A 23,632-nucleotide genomic window follows, 5' to 3' on the forward strand; every position below is an offset into this window, starting at 1 on the left:
ACCTCCTTGGGTAGTCGACGAAAAATTATACTTGCTTCGAAAAGATAGTCTCTCTCTCTCTCTCTCTCTCTTTCAGATCGAGAGTTTCGATCGAATTAGAAATTAGAGGGAGGCGATAAGAATAACGTTTTCTTCCAAGCGTTTTGAGCGAAGCGAGTTCCGCTTGACGTTCGAAAAATGCTCGAAGAGAAACAGATTCGATCGAGCGTTCCTCATCTCGGCCAAGAATGTAAATGGGGAATAAAATTATGAATCGTTGAGAACGATTCGAGAAACAAACGGCCCTCTCCCTCGTATCCCTGTATTTTATCATATTGCGACAACTTTTATTTCGTGAACTTTGAAATTAACGACCTTTCTCGATAAAACTTTCCGTCGTAAATGATAAAACATATCCGGATTACGGCGACCTTTTCAAAGGGGATTTCGAGGAAAGGGCATTCGATGCGTCTCGCAACTTCGAATTCGCCGCTCGATTTTAAAAGTATAATTGCCAGTGAAGCTGTGCAGCACCGCTCGCCTGCCATTATAACTTTGCCCGAGTCTTTGACATTTTTACATCGACCGTAATGCGATCGTGTTGTATCGCGTCATTGAATGCGATATAATTGGATCCCCGAAGAAAGAAAAATATCGAATCGAATCTTTTCGATACGGATGACAAAATTCGACGCGTCATTCTTTTACGCCCGCGCATGTCGATGCATCATCTATACGTCCATCTCTTATTTTTTCTTATTAAGCCGTATAGAAACGAGTCTGGGCGCCAGATTCGAACGCGTACGCGGATTTCGTGCGTGTATTGAGTGCGTCTCGTTCGAAATTTTATACGATAATTAGATCGTAATTCAAACACGATTCCACGATTGAATATGAAAATTAATCCTCCCTACTTTTCATCGGTGCTCGCAATAAACTTGAGCGAAAGAGTGAAATTTACACTTTCCGGTACGCGCGTGTCGTCGTTCGAAAATATGGCGTTCGAGCAAATATTTATAATACTTATTTCAAACAGAATCCGGTCGATTTTATTCCGAACTCTTTCCTCTCTCTCTCTCTCTCTCTCTCTCTCTCTCTCTTTTGTTTGCGGATGCAATGGACAAACTTTTCGACGACGAGGAATATTCGAAAGTCGTCCACGAATATTTTCATATATCGTCTCATATATCGTCTCGTGTATCGTTCAACATTCGCTCCTATATATATATACACATGATATATGTAAAAATATATATGTAACTCTGTCGCGTCTAGAAGTATATAATTTATAATAAACGTTCGCTTTCGCGTCGAATTGGAATTTTCGATTCGATTCGACCGGTGAATAGGGACGATTCGAATCGTTTGATTAACAGCGGGATAGGTCCATTCATCGAGTGGCGTTATATCGTACAGGTTGAAGTAATGCATGTGCACGAGGCTCAATCAGAACGCAAGATACACTGGCGGCGTATTTACAGTGTCGAGCGTCGTTAGTTAGCTGTTCAGCACGATCAGGTACAAGCTAAGAGGTGTTCAATACCGGCCGCAAACGCTGGTAAACGCAACGTAACGAACACCTATAAACAATTTACCATCGATGCTCCATCAATTTACGCGTAGGAGGCATTAATTATCGAGTCGACCGATATGTCGCCTCTTAATTAGCCCATCGCCTAATTCGTAGATCCGCAAAAATCAACGTGTAAGCAAAGTTTCCTTTCGATTTTTTACCATTTTAACAACTACGCAAAAAAATTTGATGCAAAACGCTCTCCTTGCATTGGCGCGTTATTTCGTCGTTTCCCCAAGAATATATAAAACATAAGAATCGTCTCGATCTCTAACTCGGTCAGAAAAGAAACAATCGTTCCTCGTTCTTCGTCGAGCAGAAATTCGATATATGTCGACGCAAAAAAAAAAAAAAAAACGGAACCATTCTCGTTCTCGATTACCGTGCGTTTGACGTTTCTTCGTGACAAGGCCTCATTTCTCTCCAGGAAACATACTTTTTCCAACGTCCTTCCAAGCAACCTTCTCCGCGTTCAACCGACCGAGCGCGATCCAATCGATCGAATTCACCGGATATCATTAAAATTAAAACACCGCCACCCTATCCCTTTGTCCCTCCCTCGTGTCCATCGCGTGCAACATATTTATTCAAATAGCAGCGGTTACACGGACACGATTTTCTGCTCGATACCCGCGTACGTCGAGGATCGTGGAAGGAGGAATCGTCGAAAAGAAATGTCGATCGAGATTCGTGATCATAAATCTCGTATCTCTGGCGCGAGAAGGGAGCGGAGCCACGCCACGTTGGATTTTCTCGCGAGCATTTATCGGTTCGAATCGATCGATCTGCGCTTGATCTATCGCATTCTTTACGTGCCATCGGACAAAGCTTTGTACGTGGCCGGTGTTAAGGGTGGAGACGAGGGGGGAGGGACCGGCTTTATGACAGCCCCCGTTATTTTCCCCTGTTTTTCAAGTGTACCAACAATACCCTGTACGGATTTACTCGTCACACGTTCGAGCACAATTCTCGATTAAGAAAAATGTTTCCCTTCCCCTGGTTACTCGAGCCACAAGTATGAAATTTTCACCAGCTCGATTCCTTTGACCAATCACCATTCACCTTCTTTTCGAGTTTCCCGAGACACTCATCCACACTCCTTCCGTTCCATTCGTCGAGAAATAGAATCGGAATTGGCTCGCTATGTAACTCGTCTCGAAATTTTTTTCATTCGATAGCTCATAGTTTTTCAATCTCGCGTGATGGCACACGTGGGAAACTTTGCTTTTCCAAAGAAATTTTCCAAAACTCGTGTAGCCTCTGTATAGACGCAAGGCTAAGAAAGAGACGTCGGTGATTTAACGACCGACGATTGAAAAAGCGGAAGGGAAGAGGCGGTTCTGTCGTCGCCAACAAGCGTTAACAAGCCAACGAGCGCGATTCGATTCTGCAATTGGTCCATTTATACGTCGATTTATCGAGGCGGCTAATTGGACGGATTCGGTGAAAACTCTTTTCCAAACAGTTTCTCCTCCTCTTTTCGAGTGCAGCAAGCTTCCGATTACGCGTCTCTCGCGACCAACTTGCGGCCAACTTTTCCGATACTTTATTAATTAACTCCATCGATCGGATAAATTACACGCCGAGGTCTCGTTACTCGTTAACGAACACGCTTGTTAATTGTTAATTTAACCGGTTATCAGGATGAGAGTTCGTCAGACCTTCTCGAGAATTACACTTCCCTCTCTCTCTCTCTCTCTCTCTTATTGTTCTTCGCGGAGATAATCGCAATCGTCGAACCTTCGCAATCCTCCAACTTTCGATCGAAAAACTTATTATTTCCATTGGCTCGCGACATATCGTTCTCGTGTATTTTTCTCAAAAAAATTTCCATTATTCTAGAATCTCGCGATAACTCGAAAAGAGAGAAGGGGAGAGAAAGAAAGAAAATTGCAGAGTAGCGGGAAGTGTCCGAGGCACAAAAAGCAGAGCTACGTGGTTAATGGGAAATTCGAGGAGATCAGATTCAGCCTGGAAACTAAACATCCCCTAAGGGAGAGGCAAACGCTCTTTTGTCAGATTGAAAGTTATTGATTCCAATCTCCTCCCAGAAATCCCCTCCGCGTTTCGCCTATTTCACGCGGTATATAACACCATTTTCCATTTAAATTTTCGTCCTTTTTCTCTTTTCTACTTTTTTAAACTTTTGTTTATTCGTTCGCTCGCCCCTAATTCTTCTCGTTAAAACACGCGCGCTCGAAAAAAAATTCCGCGCTCCATTATACATTCGACCGTTCATTAATCAATCTTCTTAATTTCATTCTACTCCGCCAATTTCTATGTGCCACGTTTCAATGAAAACGCAACGTGATACCAGAGTGTAATTAAGCCCGAACGAACGAGTAACGTGGCAGACAGCTGAGAGGTACGCGGACCATCTCATGAATAACAAATTCAACGATCGCTTTTAACGTATTACCGATCACGAACCCGTACTCCATCGAACGTGAGAGCTCAGAAGAGCTGCCACGATGATGCGCGCACATTCGACGTTTCGACGTTTCCATTTTATATTTCCTTCGCGTGTACCGATCGTTTACCGATCGTGTTGTCCTGTGAAAAGGTTGCCGGAAGTGGCAAAATAGAAGCTCTCTCGAGACGAAGAAGAAATTTTTCCAAGCGATTTTTCTCCCGCGCGTGCAACAGCATCTCGGATGGACGAAATTTTTGTGCCATCGCGCGGCCGCCTCGACGGTTTGTCCAAACTTGTGCCAACTCATTTGCATTATTTTTCGTTTAAAATGCAAAACCACATTTTATGATGCGGCTAAGAGAGCGGCAGATTTCCTCTATGCGATTTTATTACGCTCGTCCATTGTGGGGGGAGAGAGAGAGAGAGAGAAAAAAAAGAACGAGATGAAAAAAGCGATATGGGAGCTGTGAGAGGGATTATTGCCTTTTTGACAAAAGAATAATTGGAGAGAGGTGAGATAATTTTTGATTTTTCCGTTCTTTTTTTTTTTTTTTTTTTTCTTTCTTTCTATCGTACGCTTCACGAAGATTCAATTTAAGAAATTTGAAATTGAAAGGAACGCCGCGGAGACGAAAATAATTCCGTCCAACTCGAGTTTTGTCAACCGGTAATTGAAAGCAACGAGTTTGATAAACAGCAGCGTAAGAACGGAAACGAGAATGTTTAGAATCGAGAAATTACAAACACACGATAAACACTTGATCGAGATCTATAACTTGAAATATCGTTGATGAAACATCGTTTTAACATTGCCTATGGTAATGTTAAACCCCCTCGGTCCACTAACAATATGCGAAATTGTAACACGCAATTACGGTTCGACAAGTATCGAGATTATTCACCACAATTAATTCCACAAATTTCGCGCATGAAATAAATATTCTACAAAGAGAGAGAGAGAGAGAGAGAGCAAAAACGATAATTACCACGAGGAAGAAATGTCTCGGCGGGTAAAAATTATTTCTGTCCAAATTGTTTCCCGAGCTAGACGATTAAATAACAACCGCGCAAGGTGAAACAATGATCGAGAAACAATTTTCACATATACACATATTAAAATAATACACGCAGGTGGATAAAATTCGTCTCGTTTCTCGAAATTATTTTTCATTCGTACACACATATGTGTGTATGTATATATATATATATATAGGTTCACGCCGTTTTCATGAGTTTTCTGGTATTATCTCGATCAATGCGTAAACATTCGAAATTAATTTCAGAAATATGTTCCAAATTCTCGCGCGTTACAAGCTAATTTGTTTAAAAAAATACGTGCACACATGCACGCACACGCGCATTGGATCGTATTCGATCCAATCACAGTGTATCGCGTGTATTTGTTCGGTCGCGCTCCAGGAACACCTTTACAAAATTTATAAATTTCCCGGTCATTTCCCAAATTGTACAAGGATATTTAATTTCGAAAATTATTTTCCAAAATTGGTCCAAAAATGCCAATGTGCTACCCACATCGATCTCGGAAATATCTTTCGGCATTATCGTTAAATTGTATTTTTTTTAACGAATTTTTTTTTTTCAATTCCAATTAAAACGAATTAGTTAGAGGGGGAAAATAGAAATTTCCCTTCCACTGTATATTAACCAGTTATTGAGTTTACGATAGTAAAAAAAAAAAAAAAAGATAATATCCACGTCAACTTCCATACACGCGTGGCACGTGCAATGGTCTTCGCGATACCAACGATGATTATTATTATTATTGTTATTATTATTATTATTATTATTATTATTATTATTACGATTAATCCTATTAACTGGTCGTAAGGATAGACAAAGGGTTATCGTGGTTACCGCATTCCCTATTAATTACATCTATCTTCGCAACGTATCTGTAAGCAATCCCCAGATTATACCGTTACCAGCTGTTACCTATTATTAACCGGTCAGCTATTCTAATTATTCTTGTCCGGGGGGGGGGGGGGGGAATAGATCGCTGTTTCAACTTTGTTTCAACGACCCTTTACAATTATAAAGAGTTCGCTCCTCCATCCCTCTCCCCGCCCCCCCCCTCTCTCTCTCTCTCTCTCATTTCGTAATTTTCACCATCATCATAACCATTATCCGTTATTATTTTTGATCGCGAAAAATGTATAATTAGAAATTCTCGAAACTTGGTTGTTGGGAAAGAGTTTCAAACACGTTACATTTTAATTACGTTTCTGCTATCCAGTTAAAATATCACGTTGAATTATAAATATATTAAATAACCCATTAACAACCCTGTTACGTAATAAATGGAAAAACGAATCTCGACGCGAGCACAAGCGCGGCGCACATTATAACCTTTCACTCTCTCTCTCTCTCTCTCTCTCTCTCTCGTTTAATTTAATCTACAAAAATTGGCCCGATCCAATTTATAATTATTGCCCTTTCGCGTTTCACCCGTGTTGTTTCGCAACAATTATGCCTTCCATTCTTCTCTGACCAACCGGTTTATATACGGAATTTACGAAATTTCAAATCAAATTCCGTCTCGGGAAAAATCCGTATAATTTCGGCATTGTCGATCCAATCGATCCAAAGATAGATTCGCTCTTCTTTCCCCCTCCTCCCCCCTCCTCTCTCCCTCCCCTCTAATACGGATACAAAATACATAATATAATCGTCAGCCGAAAATTCAACGTCGATTCAACGTCCCGTGATACCCCTGTCATTCCCGCCATTCATCCCCATCTTCACAGTCACACCCAACCTTTTCACGCCCCTCCGGCTCCAGCATATTTTTCACACCGACGCTCGTGTCACGACATATTTTCCTCTCCCCTCTCTCCTCCCCTTTGCGTTACGAGCAACATTTATTCGATACGACTATATTTATAGAGAAAGAAGGGGAGGAGGGGGGGAGGGAAGAAAAAAACTAGCAATACAGCAAATTCGCTCGACAAATTTCGTCGCGTTACAGTAATATCGTTCGTACGTAGGGAACCTCGACCTCGAAACGACCAAACATCCGCCCACGGTCATTTTTCCTTTTCCTTTTCTCCGTTTTAAACCGAGCGCGACGCTTCTTCCATCGACACTTTCGCTCGGCCAAAAGCGAATTATTTTCCACGCGTAATTATTCGTTAATCATTCGGCCGAGTGACTTTCAACGATGATAACCATCCGGTAATTCCGTCGCGTCGTTCGATTAAACAATGAGGCTACGCGAGCGGGGAGGAGATTATACGAGCATCGGCGACTAATTCGCGCGCGATCGATACCGATAATCCGCGGAATTCGAATTTTATATCGAGGACCCCTTCGACTTCGATCCCTCGACGTATCTGCGACGACAACGACAACGTGCAAACTATGTAAACGCTCGCTACCTTCGAATTGGAAACTCTCGAGCCCGCCTCGAGCGAATTAATTTATCGCGGTTGCCCTGTTCAAAGGAAATTAGCAGGTGACGGTTATTATTTGGCGTCGTTTCATCGGGCGGAAAATAGATAGCCGATTATACGTGTATAATAAATATAGGGCGGTGATCAACGGTAATTAATACAAGTCGTCGATCCCGCCGAGAATTTATTAAATTAAACCAGGTTTGCCCTTTCCTTTGTGACGATCGCCGGCAAACATGATGGGGGTTTTGATTGTTTTAATTTAAATGACACAGCGAGGAACGCGGCATCATTAATTATTCCCCTTTTCCCGGGGAAAAACGCTGATGAAACGGAGCCACCAAGTTTCATCTGACTCTGGAATCGAGCGTTAACAATATATCGGCAGAGATATATAGACAGGTATCTTGTCCCTCGTCGTAGATCGTAGATGATAATTTCTCACTCGTTAGATGAAGTTGGTGGATCACTCGATGGATGACGACAACTTTCTTCCATCGAGAAATCGAGCGAAATATGTTTCGTCCCGATCCTCCTCCGAAAAGCGCAGAGGACAGTTTAAATTTGCTCTAAAGTTTGCCACAAGCAAGTCTCGATCGCGCGACTCTTTCTTTTGAAAGCGGCTTCGACCATCCGTTCTTTCTCTCATCAACCGAACTACAAACACTTCCTGTTGCACGCGTCCTATTCGACCAAATCTCTCTACTTTCCACTCTACTCTCCGCTCATATTCTCTTCGAACGATCATCGTTCATCATTTATTCAACTGTTAATCTATTCCAATCTTTCGCCCCATTGTCCGCCCATTTTCCCAAACAGCCGTTTCCCTCGTTACAAACGATTGTCCGGGTTAACAGGGTTTGCTCGCGAATGGAAAATAAACGAAATAATTCCGCGTCCGAAAATATAGAGCGAAACTGCTGTAACGAAATACGCGAAATTTCGTTTGATCAACGCTCTCCATTAACAGAGATTCGCGAGAAATCGCATCAAATAGTCGCGGCGAGGGACTGGATTCGAACGTTCGCCTCGTAATCGTCGGGTGAGAATGCAGAACGCGCGTAAGAATTTCACGTACGAACGCCACACGTTTCACGGACGAGCGAGGTGAGATTAAACGGTGGAGGAGGGGAGGGGATTCAATTTAATAAAAGGAAGGGGGAGGGTTGTCTCCAACGTTGCACACGCACGTTCTCTCGAATAATTCGACGTACCGCGAGTGGTGGTGGAGAAAGATTGGAGAGACGATCGAGCAAGGAATCGAAGATCCAAGCTGTGCGTTGCGGTTCCGTCTCCATGGATGGGAGAGAAGAGGAAACGAATGGGAATCGGTCGGATGCAACTCGATGTAACTCGTTCGATTGTTTAGAAATAAACAGGATCCTCCCTCCCTCCACCCCTGTGCTTCATTAATTTAGACGATACGGATTAATCGAATGTTAATTAACAACGAATCAACTATCACTTTGTGGATAAATTTAATTCGAGATGCGAAATGTAAGGGAATTACCGATAATTGATCGTCAAATTATATACACGCGAATATCCATTAACTATTTCCAATCAATTTGTAATAAACATACCATTCAACATTTTCAAACAACGTTTCTTTTATTCTCCATTTCCACTCTCTCTCTCTCTCTCTCTCTCGATCTTTTCTTTTCTTCGAGACGAGTATCGAAAAGTTAATTTAATCTAAATTAATATTTCGCGCGTGGAACGATAAACGTGGAACTAAACGGAGCGAATACGCGAGAATCGCGTGGAAAAGATGGAGGTCGGCCAGTGTCTCGTGACAAATTGGTACGTCCGACCTGCCACCTCCTGGCGAATCCTCGTAAATCCAAAGGCTCGCGTAAAACGCGCCAACGCTCTGGATTACTGTAACCGCAATAATTAGAAGCGAAATCCGCGGCAATTGTCTCGCGCCATTCACAGCGCGAGCGGAATTGGGGCGGAAAATCAAGCGAAACGAGTCCACTTTTCCGGAGATAGGGACTTTTGGGCGCCGCGTAATGGAGAAATTGTTGCCCCTCCTCGCTTCCGGCTACGGGGAATTCCGTTTCTGTCCAAGGAATAATCGCCGCGACCGCGTGATAAAAGACTGGCGTAATGGCGGAGTTGAGATGAAACGAGAGTCGAGAGTCGATGAATAAATATACATATATGTGTGTGTGTATCTCGATGAATTTTTGTTGAAAAAAAAAGAGAGAGAGAGAGAGAGAGAGAGAGAGAGAAATCGGGAATTAAATTTAGAAAAAACGCTGGTTTCATCGATATTTTTATGCCACGCGTACGCACACACGCGGTGGAAATATTCGTTAATAGATGTAAAAAGAAAAGAAGAGAGAGAAAAAAAAAGAAATGATCCATTGTCAAGTTTATCCGATCCGATGGTGGGAAAAAAAGAAACGGTGATGTTTAAGTGGAATATTTCATCCGATAATTTAATTTGATACGGGAAGGAGGGGGGCGCGTTTAAAAAATTATCGCGGAGCGTGCTTGTTTTAAAAAGTTTCCGGCGGAGCGAAGGGGATATTAAAAATAATTTGCGTAATCGACTAAAGGATACGGTTGGAGAGAGCCCGTGTACCGGGATGCGGCGGAAATAAAAATTCTCTTACTTTTATCCGAACGTGGATGAATTTTCGCCCGTTTTCACGACAAATTAAAGGAACGCTTGAAAAATTTGTATCGTTTCGGCATATTTAAAAAAAAAAAAAAAAAAAAGAAAGAAAGATGAAACGAGCGCATAAATTAACTCGAGTTGCCTACATTTCGAGAACGTTTCGACCCGCTCGAAAAATTCTATTTCTATGATAATATCCGCGAGATCCACTGTCTTCTTCTTCTTCATTTTCCCTTTTCTACATTCTCTTCTCTTTCTCTCACACCCTCCTGCAACGGTTTCCACGCTTTTTCTGGAGGTCCTTTCGAAAGGTGGTCCTCACCTCACCTCGTTCCACGCTTGATTCCACGGATAAAATACTATTCTATTTAGATTCGTGCCGTATTCGAAAGTATATTACCAGGATACGGCAAATATAAAAAATTCATGAATTGCACACACGATGGCGCACCAACAACCATTTTATTCCGAGGGATAACACGGATACACAGATGATTCTCGTTCCTAAATTTCCGCGATTTAACAATTCAACGACGACACACCTTTCGCTAAAAAAAAGAAAGAAACAAAACGCGATACAAAAAGAAGTAAATCCTTTTACATCCCACCCCTCCTTCGACTTTAATCAATTTTCCCCCACAGACAGATGCGTTAACCCACGGGTCTTTTAATAACCCCGGTCTAACCCTTCCCCTCCTCAAACTTTAAACGCGTTTCGTTAACTAATTAACGCGCCTATTATAACTTCCATAATGCTCGACGCGACGCCGCGTAATAATAACCGCGCTATTCGAAAACAGGAACAAACCGAGCTTAAACTCCCGACGGAAGAAGGGAAACGTGGACCCGAGTGACCGTAAGTGAGCCTAATTTAAAACGAGCGGTTTTAACAACACGGATCGAGGCGCTGATTCTTTCGTTCAACCGGCCACGAGATCGCGGAGAGAAACCGGAGAGAAAATGTTTGAAATGGGCCACTTCATAAGAGAAATCCATTATTCCGTGCGCGACGCCGTTTAATCGAATGTGAAAACCGTGTTCCGTCTTTTCGACAATGGGCGAAACGCTCGACACGCTCGACGCGATAAAGAACGACAGAGAGAGAGAGAGAGAGAGAGAGAGAGAAAGAAGAGAGGGAAGGAAAGGTGGCGCGACGTGGTACGACGGTCCAATTTTCACCAAGGTAAATGTCGTTTCCATCGCTTCGTACGAGTGACATCGAACCTCCACGTTACCTGGAATCGATTTCCTGACGCAATGTCTGTTGCACGGAGTTTGCACGAGGGGAGGGAGGGGGGAGGGAGGGCGCACGCACCGATGCATTTAACTTCCGAGTGATCGATGAACGTTCGACTCCGTTCAAACGGGCAGAAAATCACGGCCTTGAAATTTGTCGCGATCCCTGAGATTCGGGGATGATGAATTTTGTTGCGTTTCAACCTTGTCGTCCGAGACGAGATGATGAGAAGAGAGGAGGGGAGGGGAGGGAGGAAATGGATTTTGGAGAAAGGATTCTTGCGTGTTCTCCACGTTTAGGACAGTTTCGTGGTCGGTTGGAAAGAAAAATAGTTGAAAAATTCGATTACGAGCGAATATATAGTGTTTCGTTCTTGATTTTAATATCTCGGGTAGGAAAGATGTTGTACGTTCTTCCGTATGTTTCGAACGATCTTGGAAGAGTGGATAATAATTTTAATATTCTCCAGAGGGAAAAGAAATGTGTCGTACGCAGTCGAAAAATAAGTTGCGACGGATTTCTGGCAAACTTTCGATAGGTGGCGGTCTTCGAAGGGAACGCGGGGAAAAACGGAGATATTTGCCAGGAAATGGTAGCGTATCCGCGGGGCTCTATTTTACGATATCGCGCATTTATTCCCGACGAATTGCGCCACGTCAAAGTGCTCGTATATAACCGTCGATGATCGATGAACGCTTTCGACCACGCTCCCATAATTCGGGGGTTGTTTGATGCTCGATGCACTTCCTACGATCGATACGTCGATAATTACTGTGACGAGTTCGAAAAGGCTCGTCTGTTTCGTGGAATCGGGCGGTAATGGAAAACACAAACCGTACGCGATGGATGGGAAAGAGGACGAAAAAAGGGAGGGGAGGAAATATCTTTGGACGATTAAAGATAAAAAGACGCAGAAAAACGAACGAAATTGGATCGAGGATCGGGTCGCCATCGTCGTGGCCATTATTTGATTCTCTGAATTGATACGTGCTTTTTTGCTTTCGTGCGAAATTCTTCGTTTCGGAGAAAAGAGAGAGAGAGAGAGAGAGAGAGAGAGAATAATACGAATGAAATGTTTAGTTAAAAAAAATACCCGTATACTTTTTTCGCGTATTCGAAACACATTATTCGAAAGTATTCATAAAGGGTTGAGAAGTTGTAAGAAAATCCTCAACAACGTATTCCCCTTTCCTGTATCCGTTTCGATTTCGATAAAAGAAAATGTATTTTTCTACCGAATCCTTTATTTATATTTGATTATTCTTTCCGTGGACAAACTTCTCCTCCTCCTCCTCCTCCTCCTCCTTCGTTTTCTATACGTTAGTCCAAGTTATAAAAGAAAATAGAATGATAGGGAAGGGTCAGCCATTTCGTCCACAAAGGGAGAAGAGTTTCTGTATTGCAACGGTTTTTGCGTAACCCCGCTTTCGAGAAATCTCGTTGCGGTGTAAACGCTCGCCGATATTGTCGTTCGAAAAGGTACAATAGCCGTATCGATTATGCAACGAATCCATGCATTTCGGTGGTGACCGCCACTAATTCCCAATTGTAAAGTTTCTATATCGCCCCGTTTTGTAAAAGCGGTGTCGCGTCGTTGTATTCTCGTTTCGCCCCATTATCTGCGGCTATTTATTGCCACGATAATTCTCTTATGAGACGAGGATCTCGTTGTTCTCGCTTGTCCACGATCGTGTAAAAACTTCCTGCTCCCCTTTTTCTTTTTTTTTTTTTTTTATTTTTCTAACGATAATTACACGCGCACGGAGTTCGCCTTCAGCAAAATAGAAAAATACAAGGTATTCCGCTCCGTAATCGATCCATAATTTCCATTCTAATTACATCGATGTACAATTTGCCCCTTTCCCTAACCGAAGAAGTTATTAATTACTAGACCGCGGATTTTTACGTAGATTCGTGACGTATTCGACTTAAAAAAAAAAAACCAAGAAACATACGTATACCCGTACTATCCCGTACAAACTCTCTAATATCGTAACATTAATATCCAAAAAATACGAAAAATGTATATGTATATTCGCGTAAATGTATATTCGCGTAAAAATCCACAGTCTGATTAATTAACTTTTTCAACAGTTTTTCTAAGAAGAAAAATTGTTCCATTTTACACGAATTCGCGTACGACTAGGATAGACTATACTAATCCCGTACAAAGTTCTATTTTAACGAGCCATCGAAATAATCCGCCAACACCGTTTGCCCGCGGGATCGATAGGTCACGATGGCCGCGCATCAACGAATGCTGGATGACTTTGATTAATAAATTTCCGAATGTATTTGCCCGTTAAATTACGTGCTCCCTACAGTTGCTACACCCAACGTGACTTAACACGGGTTAAATAAACAGTTACATTTGCCTCGATAAGAGTCGGCTCGAAATTTTCGTTATCGATAACATTTCATCGACGCGATGAATCGGCCGCTAATTATTTTGCCGAACGACGATGAAATATATCGAGTTGATCTCGTAAAATTCCTCTATCTTCTCTACTCTTCTTTTCGATATCGGGGGGAAAAAAGAAAAATCTGGTCGTGGATCAGCGACGCATTCAGGACAATGTTCCAATCGCGAGCAACTTTCTTTTCATCCCTTTCTCTTCTTCCTCTTCGTCCTCTTTCTCTTTCTTTCTTCGATTCGGATCGCCTTTACGCTGACGGTATTACGAAAGAACGTGCATCGAGAAGCATAAAAAGCAACGAGCATCCTGGGGAAGCCGCAGAATTCGAACATCGACGAATGGAGGAGGAGGGGGAGGAAGCTGGCTTGAAACGTGTCGCTCGTTGTTTCGTTAAATATCGTTCGATTCGACGAGCGGAGAATAGAAAAATGGAACAGAAAATTTTCTAAAAATTTCTATCTACGAGTAGAATATTTCGATATTTCCCACTCTCCCCCTATTCCGTTTCGTGGTTTCCCGTGGAACGATAATTGGGCGTGAAAGGAAAAAATGAAAATAGGACAGGAAAAGACAGAAAGGGAGAAACGTTGTCGTATCGTGGTTGTTGCCTCGCGAAATTGTATCATCCGAGCCCCGTGAACGAGATTTCGAGCTCTTAATGAATGAATACAACGAATACCCCCTCCTCCATGTTTTTCTCCCCCCCCCCCTCCCCCGACGGCAATGGAATTCTGATGCAAATTCTATTGGGCGAACCAATTATCCCTTTACACCAGGTATTGGAAACGCGCGCGACATCGTTGAATTATTATTCGAGCCGCGTAAAAAAGAGGAAGAAATTTCAAACAAAGGGAAAGGAGTTTCGAAAGAAGATCGAAAAGATGATCTTACGCGTTCGTCGTTGCACGAATTCTTTTTTCCTCTGCACGAATTTTTACGACATTTCTCTTCGCGAGGAGAACGTGGTGATTCGAAAAATGTTTCGAAAAGAAAACTCGAGATTCTTTAAATATTATCGATCGATTTTGAAATCGCGGAAGAAGAATCAAAGCTTGATCTTTTTCGAAACACGCGGATGATCTTACACGCATTTACTTTCCTCAGCACGAATTTTTACGACATTTCTCTTCGCGAGGAGAACGTGGTGATTCGGAAAATATTTTGAAAAGAAAACTCGGGGCTCTTTAAATATAATCGATCGATTTTGAAATCGCAAAGGAAGAATCAAAGCTTGATCTTTTTCGAAACACGTGGATGATCTTAAGTATTTATTTCCCGAATTTGCACGAATTTTATTTCCTTCCTCTTCACGAATTTTTACGATATTTCTTTTCGCGTTGTCGAGCGTGGTGATTCGGAAAATGTTTCGAAAAGAAAACTCGAGGCTCTTTAAATATTATCGATCGACTGACTTTTGAAATCGCGAGGAAAGAATCAAAGCTTGATTTTTTTCGAAACGCCTAGATTCAACAAGTTAGCCGTTTCTTTTCGGATAGAGAGGGTGCTTTAAAAGAGGGTGCACCGTGTGAGATTCGCGAGAGATCTAGATTAAAGGAATAAGGGCTGTCGGCACAGATACCTCGATCTTCTATATTCCACGAACGAGCGTCCCCCTGCGAGAAAATTCCCTTCATATTTCTTTTCCTTCCTTCTTGTCCCCCATGTCTTCTTGCGATAAGGCATGTTTCGAGCATGCCTTAAAGAAAAACGAACGTGTTCGATTTGGAAAATTTGGATAAATGATTCGTCGTAGCATCGATTGTCGCACCGTGTTTCGATATCGCGTATCCTGTTTGTTGTCGAGACGTGGCGTTCGAAAGATGTACACAAACGACGAATGTATGACGAATGTATTCGTGGAATCGGACGATGTGTTTCGTTCATACAACTTTTCTTGGAAGACGATGAGTAATTTGGCTCGAGTGTTTTTCCACGACGATATATACAACGAGTTTACATAACGAATCGTAAGAGTAATTTTTTTTATTTTTAATTGAGGGGTCTAGCGCGAGAGAGAAAGAGAAAGAGTTATGCCATAATAGTTTTAAGAGGTATTAGGAGTTTTATGAAAAATAGCGTAGTTATATCTTTTAATTTTTTCGTTTTTCTTTTTTTTTTTTTTTTTTTTTTTTTTTTTTTTTACGAAAGCGTGTTTCAATTAAACGAAAATTCCGAGGCGAGGCGTTTCTCTCCTCGCACAGAAATTAAAAGTAAGAAAACAATCGTATATAATTACGATAGAAACAGAAATTTTGCTGTGCTAATTGTGAAAAAAATAACGACTAGACAAAAGGTGCGAGGAGAATTAATCGAAAAATCTAAAATTTTTCAACGTTCCGTAATGCATTCTATTTCCACTGGACCCCTCAATTTTATCTTTTTACCTTCGAGATGAACTTTATCCTCGAAGGAAATGACGAAACGAAGTTGATTACGCGTAACACGTAAAAACAGAGGCCGGCTTCCGATTCGATCGAAACCGAATAAAAAAATTAATTTCACGTTTCAAATAAAAACTAAAGGATAATTCTACGTTGCGAAAACGATACGAAAACGGATCGAAATAGAGGAGACGAGTTCGAATCGTGAAAAGAAGAAGGTGAGGGAGAGGGGGAGAGATTTTTCTTTCGAACAATTTTTCTTCAAACATCCCCGTGGTTTCCATCTCTTCACGCACGAGAGATCGCCCCCACGAAATTCGCACGCGCTTATTTCCGCGCGGAGAACGCGTAAAATCCCGTTTATTATTAGCTCAAATGGGATGAATCCTCTTCCTCCTCCCCTTCCATTCAATAACGAAATAGCGGTTTGATAGCTTAGTCGCTAATGAAACGGAGCTATCGACGCAATTAGCCAAGTTCCCCGCGGATAACAAAGCTTCGTTGACTTTGGAATTGGTAAACCGGACGCCTCTCGATCCAAGCACGGCCGAATGGAAGGCAATGCTTGAATGAAAGCTTCGAATCGAGAACGCATAAATTTCTTTGTTACCAAGAGGGAGGGGGAAGGGAAAAACGGGAGAGAAAAGACCCGTTTCGATTCGAAGGGATTCTCTGGATAAAACGAACGCTCGTATTTGTTTCACGATTCCTTTTCTTTCCTTTTTTCTTTTTTCTTTTTTTTTCTTTCTTTCTTTCTTTTCGATTAAAAGAAAAAAAAAATACCTGTTCCTGATTATTCAGCTCGGGATTATTCGTCGTTAAATATTTGTCGTTCAACGTGCACGCAACTATTCGTTAATTAATCAACAAATTTTCTCTCGATAAAACTTTTACCTTTTTTTCTACACGTGTTCCTGCTATTGATAATTCAGATAGGGGAGGATAAATAAATAAAATTTCGATCGTGTAAAAATGAACGAAAACCCCTCGTCGATCCCGATATTTTCCACGAGTATAAACGAACGAGGTAAGGATTCTTTCAACCTTTCTAGCGCGCGACAAATTTTTAACGAAATAACAAATTTTGGTTTCGAAACGAAACTATTGGACTCGAATATTAGATGATAATTGATAATAGGGAAATAAAATTTGCACGAAAGATTAACAAGAATATTCCCGTTCGAACGACCGATCCATCCGTAATCGACAAGAATAAACGCGCGAACGAATCTAATTTACATTGTGAATAAGTTACGAAAAAAAGGGGAGAGGGAAAAAGAAAACACAGAATCATATTAAACGTTATAAAATATTAAATATTATAAAATAACCGATCGAATTTACTTACGGATTAAAAAACGGGCGAAGAAGCGTCGTCGAAGGGGGCGCCATTATCCGCACACTGCGACACTCGCGAATCGACACTTATCGTAAACGCGCGAATAATCGATAGAAAATAATTAAAATCGTAAAAAGAAGGAAAAGTAGCACGAAACGTAAATTGGATGAAAAATTAATAATTTTACACGGACGAGGTAACGGTGCGCACGCTTCGATGTCTCGATAAAGACTAAACACCGAACGGTCGCGGCGTATTACGGCTCCGACCTTCGCCTCGAGCTCGAAATTCGTGGAATTATTAACGAGCGAATAGACACGGAAACCGAAACAAACTTCGATATCGTAATATATAAGGAAAAAAGGAATGTTTCTGTTGTTGACAAGTAATGATACGATATCACGGTTCGTCGAACGCGTCTTTTTTTACCGGCTCGAGAAATTTTTACACTTTTCGAGCACGGGTCGCGCACAATTTATGCGTGTATTTTTTTCCTTTCTCTTTTTTTAATCCTTTCCTAATCGATTCTTCGTTAAAAAAATATTATGGGGGGAAAAAACATACGATAAAAAAGTGTTACGATTCGATTAATTAAATTTAACAATAATTTTACATACACGATATTTACACGATTTACTTCTGCAAATTTTTCCTTTTTTTTTATAAAAAAATATAATCTATAATTATTGTTAATGTTAAATATAAAATTCCTCGAGAAAGAAAAAAAAAAAAGAAACCTCATCTTCGACATTTTCCCACCCCATTTTTCTCGTCTCGTTCGCAATTTCGCGATTCGTTGGAAAAAGAAAAAAAGAAAAAAAAATGAAACGCGTTCCTAAAATTTATCTCATACCTGAAATCTCGACGCAAGGTCCAATCTCAGCGGACGACGACGACGACACGCATTATCGTTGGTGCACGGTCCGAATGCGTCCGTGGGATGCCTTGTTCCGTTGCCACCACGTGATCCGACGTGTAGTACGACGATGGAGGCCAGCTCGAAGATACGTGGACAATTTGAACGTTTAAAACGTTTGGATCATTAGCGAGACGATGGGTGGACCACGAAGGTTGGTTAACACCGCGCTGTTTTCGTCGCCCCTTTATAGACGCTGTTATCGGCCGAGACACCTACCAGAAATACCATTAGCGGCCATTTATTCCCAACGAATACCCAATCGCGACGGCCGATAATCTAGTGTCGGCCACGTTTTAGCGGCTGAAAGTAGCGGGCCACCTGCACCCGCCCCGACCCCGTTTTTCCTTTCAACCGTGGCGGTTCAAATGAAATGATGCGCGTGGTTTTTATCCTGAGACTGTTCTAGAGACTGGATGTAGCGTTCAACTGCGTATCCCATCCGATCGATAGCGTTTATGAACGAGGTTACCAAACTTTCTGATCGCAGCTTTCTGATCCCGGCAACGTAACGTTGCACTATCTTTCCAACGACTCTTCTTTCCACGGGATATCCGTCTACCTGTGTGTTTGTCCACGAGCGATATCTTCGAGCGATCGATAAACCCATTCTCTAGAATAATCACAGTCTTTGTCGGAGGAGAGAGAAGGAAAGAGGTGCGATGCGGATTTGCACACACACACACACACACACACACACGGGAATTCCTATCGTACGTTTCCCAACGTTTTCGTACGGAATGGTAGATTTTCCGAAAAGTGCGCCAAAACTTCTACTGGCCACTGAGTTAGTTCACCGTGAAACGAAAGGTTCAACCTCATAAACTTGTGTGACCAAGCAACGGTCTCGTGGTGTGGGTTTGGCTTTGAGGTGAACGTGTTGATGTTTGTTCCACCAGCAGAGAATGCTTGGGGAAATTGTTTATACGGATGGAATTCGAAATCGTTCGTGGTCACGGAAATAATAACGACAAGGGGTGGGCTTTTCGTGGAAATCGAAAACTCGCGATCGAATCTCGAGATGTCCTTCTTTAGGAGGAGGGAGGGGAAATAGACAGGAATAAAGTATCTTGTTTTATATATATATATGTACTTGTTTCAAAATCCTGCTTCGGAAAAGTATCTCTTCGCTCCGGAAATCTTTCGAAATCTTCTTACAACCATACACTCCATCAGATAAGAACCGCTCTCTTCGTCGAACGAATCGGTGAGTAGACGATTCAACTTCGTCTTGCAATTAACTTTCACAGTTTTCAATTCCCTTGCCTCGATCGAACAAAAAGTTAACGACGAGCCATACGTCGAAATGAAAGACGAAGACAGAGAGAGAAAAACGGCGAAAAAAGAGAGAGGAAAAGGTCGACCAGCCACTCAGTTCTTAATCCTCCCTCATCGAGTTCCAATTAATACACGTCGCCGATGATTATTCAACATTCAGAGGGAAGGGGGGGAGGGAAGGGGGGGGGATTAATTTGGTTGGTGAACGATTTAAAATCGTCTATCGCAAAGGACTTCAACTACCCTCCTCCAGTTTCTTCCTACTTTCCCTTCCTCCCCCGTGCCGTATGGATTAAGGAAAAATCATTGCTCGGGGCCAAGTCGTTGCAAGGAATTTTTGTAGGCCGATAAGGCGAATTGAATCCGATAAGAGGATCAAGAAAGGAATTTGTGACCGCGCTTAATGAACGGAACGAAAAGCAAATAGGAGGAAAAACCACGAGCTCGAATCGAACGTACCACGCAAAATATTCTTTGTTACAGTATACGCTTTCCTGTCTATAGATCTATAAAAGTAGTCGAGCAGTGGATACTTTCAAATATGAACATTTTTATGATAAAATTTCTCTTTTGATAATTTCTTTCTTTCTTTATTTCTTTCTTTCTTTCTCTCTTCCCTTTTTCTTTTTCTTCTTTTTTTTCGAAAGAGAGGAGAAATGAAATTGCGTGCAGAAACATGGATGGAGTCACGAGCATCGCAACACCTTATGTAACGCGTAATTGTTTCCCTTGTGTCGTATTTCTAGCGCGCGATCGAGGGACAAAGGTGACCCTGTTAACGACCTTTCTTAATCCACCGACCAGCTTACGCTCGGTCGAGCGAGGGTTATCATGCTCGATAAACCAATAAATTTTAATAATCGCCGGTCGAGAGGCTGACAAAGGGATCGATCATCGATCCTAAGATCGAATTTCTCTTATTCTCTGGACGACGCGTGGAGAGGGGGAGGATCCGCGGATGGAATTTTTAAACGCGATCCGGAAGAATGTCTCTGGCGGCTTTCGATCGAGATATTTTTTCGTTTTAGCCAAAAACAGGTGGAGAAAAGAAATCTCTTTATTTAAGAGTCAGGAAGAAAGAATCAAGTCGTGTGCAGAGATTGAAATGATTCTTCCGGTATTCGTCGTCGATAAATAAAGGAGAAACGATGTCGAACGTCATCTCGTTAAGATTATTGACCCGCTAAACTGCAGCTCGAGAAGAAGGAAAGAAAATTGCCGACTCGAATGATCCCTCCTCTCCCACCCGTGATCAAATATTTGCGTTTGGAAAAATCGAGCAATTACGTAAAGAAAACAGGTTCGTGGCAACCAACGAGAGCGGCCACCAACGTGTACCGCCAACTTTTTCGATTAATCGTGGCCAAATTGCGGCCACGAAAGCGGCCAACAACAATGGATCCTCCCCGCTCTCGTCGAATGGAACTTCAGATTTCGCTGAAACATGGTGGCCCGGTGAAGTGGCAACGTTTCTCTCAAACGTAATTACGACGTGTGTGATTGGCCGTCCCTAACCCAACCTGACCCACGAATAAGAGAATCTGCCTAGGGTGATTCGAGAAAGCGGGCAAACCGAGGGCAAACAGCAACCGTGTGTGTCCCTTTAATGGGAAAACTCGCTAGACAACGTGGTTACGTGGACCGTTCTCGCTTCGGGGGAGGAGGGATTTGCGGGCGAGAAAAGCGTTCCGAGAACGCTTGGATGGATGGTCGGTCGAAAAGAAACGTAATTGTAATTGCTCGATTCTGCTTCGAGAAACGAGGAGCACGGATCCATCCTGCGATCCAAACGTTATCCTCGACTCGATTTATCTTGTGCAAGGCGAAGGGGTTGGGGATTTTCACGAAGGTCGTCGGGATTTTAATAAATAAAACGCTCCCTCCTCGTTCGGTGAAGAAAAATTCAATTTGTCAGATGACCGACGATCTATGAATCTGTCCGATCGGGGCGGAGGAAGAGCGAGAAATTCGGTGATCCGTGGAATTTAGATTGCACACCCCGATACTCGAGATCAAAAGGAGAAACGACGAAGAACGATGTTGTACGATTCGCGGCGACAACCGGCCGAGAAAGAACCGGAATTTCGATGATAACGTGATTTCCTACGGATAACGGTATTCGCGATTCGATCGTGCCTTTCGTTTTTTCCTTTTCCTTTTCTCCATTGATACGAAACGATCGAAACACAACGATCTTGTCGTTTTCGTACGTGGATGACGAGATAACGTAACGCCCTTGCGTTAGAACAACTCGGAATAAATTCAATTTATCGGGCGGGAATAAATCCCGAAATCGAATATCTCGAATGGAGGATTAAAGGTGGTGGTTTCGAGAAGCGCGCGATCGAAAAGTTTCGATCGTGTAAAATCAGCTAATCGATCGTTCTTCGAAAGGACGTTAACCTTTCTTTTCTTTTTTTTTTTTTTCGCGGAGAGAAAAACGAGCGAGGAATGGGAAATTTGGAACGAGAGTAGTTGAACGTCTCGTGAAATTCCGAGAATCGGAATTATTCCCATTTAAAAAATAACGAGAAGGGCGGGAAAAAGGGAACGAAAGCGATAAAGCGCTTCGTTCAAAAGCTTTTCAAAAGTGGAATCCGTTCTCTCTCTCTCTCTCTCTCTCTCTCTCTCTCTCTCTTTCGGCATATCCCTTCCTATTTCTTTTTTTGACGAGATTCGTTCGCCAACAAGCGAGAGATCTGAGAACGAAAGATTCAATCTGTCTGCCGATTCGAACGCGAGGGATCGACTTTATCGAGGAGATGGAAAAAAGAGAGAGAAAGAGAGAGAGAGAAAGAGAGAGGAGACGCGAGTTACGAAATTTCGACGCGTGAAATTGAAACCCGTGACCATCTCACCTCGAAGCGACGATCAACCGTGTCGCCTACTCCATTTTATATCTGTGACGTGGATGGCCATTGAAACGCATCCGTGCAAGTGAATAACCTCTTTCACCGTGGATCCAGAAATTATCAGAATTGCAGAATCGTATAAAAAAAAAAAAAAAAAAAGAAAGAAAGAAAAAGAAAAAAAATAGACTCTTCATTATATCCGAGAGCGTACTTTCGATCCTTCAAAATCGAAACATCGATTTTTCTCTCCATCGCGAGATTCGTTCCATCACGATCGTTGTGATGCACAGATCGAGGATCACGGAGATGGAAGATTGCGAATATACGTCTATCGACACAATCTATCCTCGAAACTTTCCCAGATTCTCTCGTCCCCGTCGAACGAGATGCGCGCAGATTTCTTGCCTTCTCTCACCTTTTCACCTTGTCGAGCACAATCAAACGATTCGCGAAAAATGCTCCTTCCAGCACTTTGTCCCCTTTAAGCACTATGCAAATCGGTGAGAAAGAAAAAGGGCGTACGGTCAGCTCCTTCTTCTCTTTTTTCCTCTTCTTTTTCCTCCTCCTCCTCCTCCTCCTATCTCTCCCTCCCTCTTCTCTCCTCAAAGTTTAAACGAGGCTCGCAGCGTCGACAAACGAGCCCGAGTGTAAATGTTTGCGCGTCACTGAACTTTCGATCGAAAGAGAAATTTTCGATTTTCTCCAAGGATTTCTCTCCAGGAGAGAAGAAAACGAACGGCACAACGATCCAACGAGCAAATAGAATCGCGAATAGAAGGGAGTTATAGTGTTTGCCATCGCATAAGCAGCGAATAACAAGAAGGTTCACCCATTTCGACCACGAAATGCTCTCCCTTCTCCTCCTCCTCTCCTCCTCTCGCCGAGAGAGAGGGAGGGAGAGAGAAAAAGAGAGAAAACGTCGATGATTTTCCAACGTGCGTCCAACACGAATTTCCACGGTGAAAACGAACAGGTATCGAAGAAGAGAAATTATACAAGAGAGAAACCGGGTCGATTCTTCAACGAAGCGATTTTTAAAATTGCGACACGACACGATCGCGGCCACTCTGCGAGACCGAGCAACAAGTTACACACACACACACACACACACACACACACACCATAACAAACCCTCGACAAAAGAAGATTCGACAATACTTTTACTTCAAAACCCGCTCGCTCCACCAATCTTCTCGTGAGAAAAAAAT

General features: G+C 42.4%; 1 protein-coding gene across 4 annotated transcripts in view; it reads right to left on the bottom strand.

The window, feature by feature from the left end:
• The window catches only part of 5-HT1 (serotonin receptor), a 104,203-nt gene that overhangs the window by 80,085 nt on the left and 486 nt on the right, over positions 1–23,632 (bottom strand). For 2 of the 4 annotated variants that reach the window (XM_086914366.1, XM_086914361.1), the window contains exon 2: positions 18,232–18,509. The gene's annotated coding sequence lies outside the window, so the exon portion shown is untranslated. Of the gene's footprint in view, positions 1–17,387; positions 17,567–18,231; positions 18,510–19,387; positions 19,443–23,632 lie in introns of those variants that run through there. The other 2 variants (XM_086914362.1, XM_003692609.4) reach the window with 2 other exon arrangements.

Source organism: Apis florea, unplaced genomic scaffold, assembly GCF_048593485.1.
Source record: "Apis florea isolate Af1SG1 unplaced genomic scaffold, ASM4859348v1 contig_3587_pilon, whole genome shotgun sequence".
NCBI lineage: Eukaryota > Metazoa > Arthropoda > Insecta > Hymenoptera > Apidae > Apis > Apis florea.